This window comes from Syngnathoides biaculeatus, chromosome 20, assembly GCF_019802595.1.
Source record: "Syngnathoides biaculeatus isolate LvHL_M chromosome 20, ASM1980259v1, whole genome shotgun sequence".
In the NCBI taxonomy this organism is placed as follows: domain Eukaryota; kingdom Metazoa; phylum Chordata; class Actinopteri; order Syngnathiformes; family Syngnathidae; genus Syngnathoides; species Syngnathoides biaculeatus.
In genome coordinates, this window is record NC_084659.1 from 2,028,219 (window position 1) to 2,033,922 (window position 5,704).

At 40.7% G+C, this 5,704-nt stretch overlaps 1 non-coding gene across 1 annotated transcript; it reads right to left on the reverse strand.

Moving 5' to 3' along the window:
- Positions 1 to 4,545: 4,545 nt before the first annotated feature.
- On the reverse strand, positions 4,546 to 4,618 carry trnal-caa (transfer RNA leucine (anticodon CAA)). The gene has a single exon. It is a non-coding gene; the product is annotated as a tRNA-Leu (tRNA).
- Between the last annotated feature and the right edge of the window lie 1,086 nt (positions 4,619 to 5,704).

The following is a 5,704-nucleotide window of genomic DNA, read 5'->3' on the forward strand; positions in this document are numbered from 1 at the left end:
ATAATAAACGTTTCTCCCCGAACTACCTTGCATCTTCCGAGCCTCGCATTTGGGTCCTACTCCCGTTCCGATGGGTCGTGACACTGAGAACTCCCCTCGTGGTGATGAAGGATGTGAAAAAGGCAACTCTGGTAGAACCCATCAGTGAAAGATAGGCCTTATATTGTGGGAAAGGTTGCTTCTACTTTTGGCTTTACCTGTGAGGGGTGGCCACAGTGTGTCATCTCAGATGGACGTTCATATTTGTTTGGCACTCTTTTTACCCCGAATGCCCTTCCTGATGCAACCCCTCTCGGGGAGTTGGGAAAGGTTGTATATATATTAAAAAATTCAACATTTAAAAATAAAATGCAATATTTTCAGTCTCCTGAGATTCAACTGGCTACAATTCGCTTTCTGAAATTAAACCGGCTCCAATTTGCTGTATGAAATTCACTGTCTAAATTCTAGGTGGAGGCATAAAATGTTTCAGTATTGAGCAATTTATTTGGAAGTATTCCTCCATCTTCCCGATCAACCGATACTGCTATTTCTGTATCAGATGAGGATAAATCTGAGAAATCAAAGCTGGCCGTAATTGTGTCACAACGTAAGCGAGCCTTTCTTTGCCCACATAATAAGTCACATCAGCGCACGTAGGTCATGTGACTCGCCAAAATGTCGGCGACTGGGAATATTCAAAATTGGCGATATGAATATTCTCAAAACATCCTTAAATGATATCGGATTAAAATAATAATTTTCAAGGTACAGTACATATGACATGACCTATCTGATACATTGTTAATTCAATGACTGGACTTCTTTCAACGCTGAAACAGAAATGGACACGATTTTCAAATTATTGGACTTCGTTCCTTGCCAGGCGGGGATCTGCAGGATGGGACTTGAGACGTAAGATGAGGGGACTGAGAGGTGAGTTCTGCAGCCAGACTCTCTTGAGTGCAAAAGGACCAGGAAACAGATGGAAGGAGAGGAAAAGCAAACTGAGCGTCCAGGCAGCTGTTTGCCACTCATGTTTTGCTGTACACTAATACTGTACTGAGAGAGACAATTTTCTTGTGTGTTGTGACATACACCAGCACGGTGCAGAGGTTGGAAAGCATTGGCCTCACAGTTCCGAGGGCCCGGGTTCAACCCCAGTCCTCCCTGTGTGGAGTTTTCATGTTCTCCCCCTGCCTGCGTGGGTTTTCTCCGGGCACTCTGGTTTCATTCCACATCCCAAAACATGCAACATTAATTGGACACTCTAAATTGCCCAAGGTGTGATTGTGAGTGTGGCTGTTTGTGGCTGTAAACGAGTTCAGGTTGTACCCTGCCTCCTGCCCGTTGACAGCTGGGATAGGCTCCAGCGCTCCCGCGACCCTTGTGAGAATGAGCGGCAAAGAAAATGGATGGACGAATGTTGTTACATACTTATCACGTTCGCCTCACACGTGAAAGGTCCTCGTTTCAAGAGCGGGTGCAAACATGCTTTATTTTCTCGCTTGCTCGTCAAGGAGCTGTTTGACTGGGTTTTCTGGTCATGTTGTAAATCTTGAGGAGAGTGGAAGTTTCCATAGATTAATGCTGCTGATCTGTGCCTGGTATTTGTTCTAAAACTTTGTCTGAGCAAGGACTTTACGGTGGCGTGACTGTAAAGTGTCGGCCTCACAGTTCTGAGAACTTGGGTTCAATCCCATCCCAGCCAGTGTGGAGTTTACAAGTTTTCCCGTGCCTGCGTGGGTTTTCTCTCCTGTGAGATACCTGTGGTTCTTGGTATTCCCTGGTTTCACATTACAAGACCACAATAGATGGAACACATTTAACTATCATTGGATGGAGTTCTCACTGTCGCTCCCCACTGCCTGCTTTCGGCTGTTAGAGCTTCCAAAGACGCACCACCTGCTGCCCCCTCAGTCGACCTATCACAAGTTCCACAAGAATATCGTGACCTCTCACTATTCAGTTAGGGTCAGGGTTAGGTTTAGCTTTCGCTCTGATGAGTACGCTCACTGCAGAGTATGCCGTTGTTCTGATAAACGAATCACTCATCGTACTAGTACTAGTAGAAGTACATCATTACTCAGTTCACTTAAGTCCCTCCTCTTCAGGACATAAACAAGGTTCATGCCATTTTCCAAAGTTGACAAAAACATTCCAAAAGATTTGATAATGGTCCATCTCGATAAATTATAATGATGTCAAAACGGGAAACTCAAAGAAATGCACTGCACACTGAAATATTTCATGATGTTTTTAATTCATGTATAATTTTGATGATTATAGTTTACAGCAAATGACAACTCCAAATGCACCACCTCGAGAAACAAAAATATAACTTCAACTAACAAGAAATTATTTTAATCTAGAATTTAGCCAGAAATTTGCCCTCTGAAAAGTATTTTTCCAAGTGTTCCATCAATATTTGTGTTTGAGACCTGAAATCAAGTGTTTGCTACCATACACTTTTTTTTTTTTTTAGCTGTCTGATTACTACAATTTTGGAAAGAGGTACGCACACTGAATATATTCAAACAACATTCTATTATTTCATGTTGACAGAGTATTTGGTCAAACTTTATTTGTCATTCATAGTATTGTCCAAGAGCCACAAAAAAGAAATATTGCATTACAGTGGCCCAAGATACTGTTGCCTATTTCGAGCTCGTGCACCTACGTCACTGAAGTCATGTGACTGGCCATATTGCCGGTCGAGCAAAGCTTGTTCAATGCTAAGTCGGTTGGAGACGACATGAAAATATGTGATAGCACTATAATCAGAGTCTTGTCCGATTCCGTTAGACATTTAGAAGGTGATAATAAATGAAGGAACGTGGAAAAATTAGATAAACCCGGCATAGAGGACCCATATTTAATGCCGAAGTCGATGTTTTCGCCGATAAGAAATTGGACTGTTAACCGGCTTCCGCTTGTCTTGGACACCTGGATCTACACATGTATCTAGATTCACAGGGAAGAGTTTGAAAGTGTAGAAAAGTCTGGACACATACAAATACTTCTCACTTTTCTACATACTTCTACTCACCATCCATCATGTTTCTTTTCCAAAATTCATTGATCTTTTCTGGTATTTTCAGATGGTATTCTACAGAATGACCTCTTTGAATATCTGTCTCATCTGTTGTGATAACCAACAGCACAACAGGTCTCGGGTTTTGTAAATATTCTCCTCCGGTTCAATGTCTCACACAATGTCGGGCAGCTCTGTTTGACCGGCAATATCGCACCGTGCAAATTGAGACATCACGTGCACGAGCTCTATACTTCACCACGAGGTGGTTTTTATGTACACACAAAGCATCAGGAAATGGTTCATTACTCGTACCAATAGTGTTACAATGCTTTTTAAGTGTCATCTCACCATAACTAATTTTCACGGCCACCACTTTCAATTCCCTGAGTAGATTCAGGTTTTTGTCAGCTTTTGCTTTCACGGCTGCAGCTGACCACTTGACGGGTCGCGGCACCAATTTGTAGTGGGTCTAACTCTACATAGTGTATTTTTTTTGGATGATGGATGAGAAGACACACACGTTGGCTGCTCTCAATTTGGTTTAATCCTCTCTCTCTATTATAAAGGAGACAGATTCACGGATGTTCACATATTTCTCTTCACAATTACTCTCAAAACTCTTACATTCAGGAATCTCACAAACAAGAGGAAATATATCACAAAAACAAATAACACGATTAACATCACAATAGCTGAAAAGAATATTAAAAAAAAACTCACATACCTCTATCATAAAGGAAACACATTCACAGATTTTTCTTTACAAGTATTCTCAAAAATCTGTAACATCGAGAACATGGTCACCACACGGCTTCTGATAACTCATTCATACCACACGAAGCAGATGGTCACCTAATGATGCACACGGACCTCGACGTCTCCTCTTCTCCAGCTAGCGAATTCATATTTGAAAATAATGAAACACATTAAACACTGCACCTCTGTGACTACACCCGCTTTGGAAACATTGTAAACTAACTTATATTCACATTCTACAACAAAACTATGAAAATATGTGGAGAACAAAATGCGTACCTTACACGCAGAAGTCTCATAAACAAGAGGAAGCATTTCCTCCTGCTACACAAGAAGTGTGTCTTCAAAATAAAGGATGCAGTCTACTTCCTGTGTTTCTCCGATATTCCACCTATAATTCAACGGCATTTTCCCCTCTACAATGAACATTTTAAAACACACAATCCCTTATACCATCAATGACGTTGAAAAGAACAAAAAATAAATGACAGAGAAAGTGCTCCCTTTCAAAATAAAAGTGCACTTCTATGCCCTGCTCCTGTTATAGCACAACATCACACCATTACATTAACTAAATAATAGGGAATACAATTGGCAACCAAGACAAGTCTCTGACATGCCCGACCAGTGAATCGGTGTCAAAAAAGCTTGCACTGTATTTGTCATTCAAGTCAGGAGTGGACAATTTTCTCCCATCTTTGAGAGGAGGCTTTTTTTGCTCATGAGATGACCAAAACCCTCAATTCATGCAGTCTCTGAACAAAAGAACAGGAAGGGGGTATCCAGAGTTGAACTGGCGACCTATTGATCTTGAGTCAAATGCTCTACCACTGAGCTATAGCCCCCTGCCGTACTGCTACCTCTTAGTTCTGTAGACAATTCAATATTCACCATTCATTCCAGTTGTGATATGTGTATGATTGAGAACTGTTAGGATCAAAGGATTTGTGCCTATCCACTGCATTAGATCATTTTAGTTTAATCCCTGATTGTGATTGTGTACTGATTGTGAGTAATGTTTTACTTCTGACACGTCTCTTGTAGATCTGCTTTAGGATCCTTCCACTGTTCTTGGTCCCTGGATAAAGCTATTGAAAAGTCACATCTGTGGTGCAAAAGTAACATGTCAGAGCCTCAAGTTTCTGAGTTCACATTGGGGTCGTTTCCGTTACAGACGAACATTGGTGAAAGTAAAAATAATGTCAGTTGTGACCATAGTAAAAGTGGTGAAGACTGAGCAATGTCAAAGTTTCTCAGCTATTTTCAGCAGTTGCTTCACTAAATTCAAAGGGCTGTTTTTTTTCCCCAGCGTCCATGCCTTCTCCTGTATATCGAAATAATAGGAGTAAGAGGTCAGATTTTTTTATAACCTCTTTGATCCAATAATTTCCTTCTATTAGAATTCAAAAGATGTATAACAAATATCACCCAACGTTGTCACAAGACCCTTGAGTGCGGGTTACTGTATGTTTATGTATGTAACCTCCTTAACCTTGTGGGGTAAATTGAGTCAGCCACAAGTAAGGAGTGTCAACCATATTTCAAATGAAATGGGAGAACTTTGAACTTCATTGTAGTCCGGACTGTGAGCTGGTTTAACGCGCTGCACAGCTGACGTCACGTGAATAAATGCTCTTCCCCCTTTCAATCACCCACAGCTTTGCTTTTTTTTTTTTTAAAATATTTGAATAATCTTGTCACCTTTTCTTGCTCTTCACATCAACATTATGGTGGTAGGAGAAGTGGTAATTTATGTGGTGTAGATTACCAAATAATAGATACCGTTTTGTTTTGTTTTTCTTGGTAGTTGACAAATGAAATTCCTGCTACTTGGCAGCTGCTGTTCTGAGAATTCCCACAAAATAAACCAACACCAAACTTCAGTACACTGGCAAAAAAAAAAAAAAAAAAGAGAGAAACAAAACGACACAG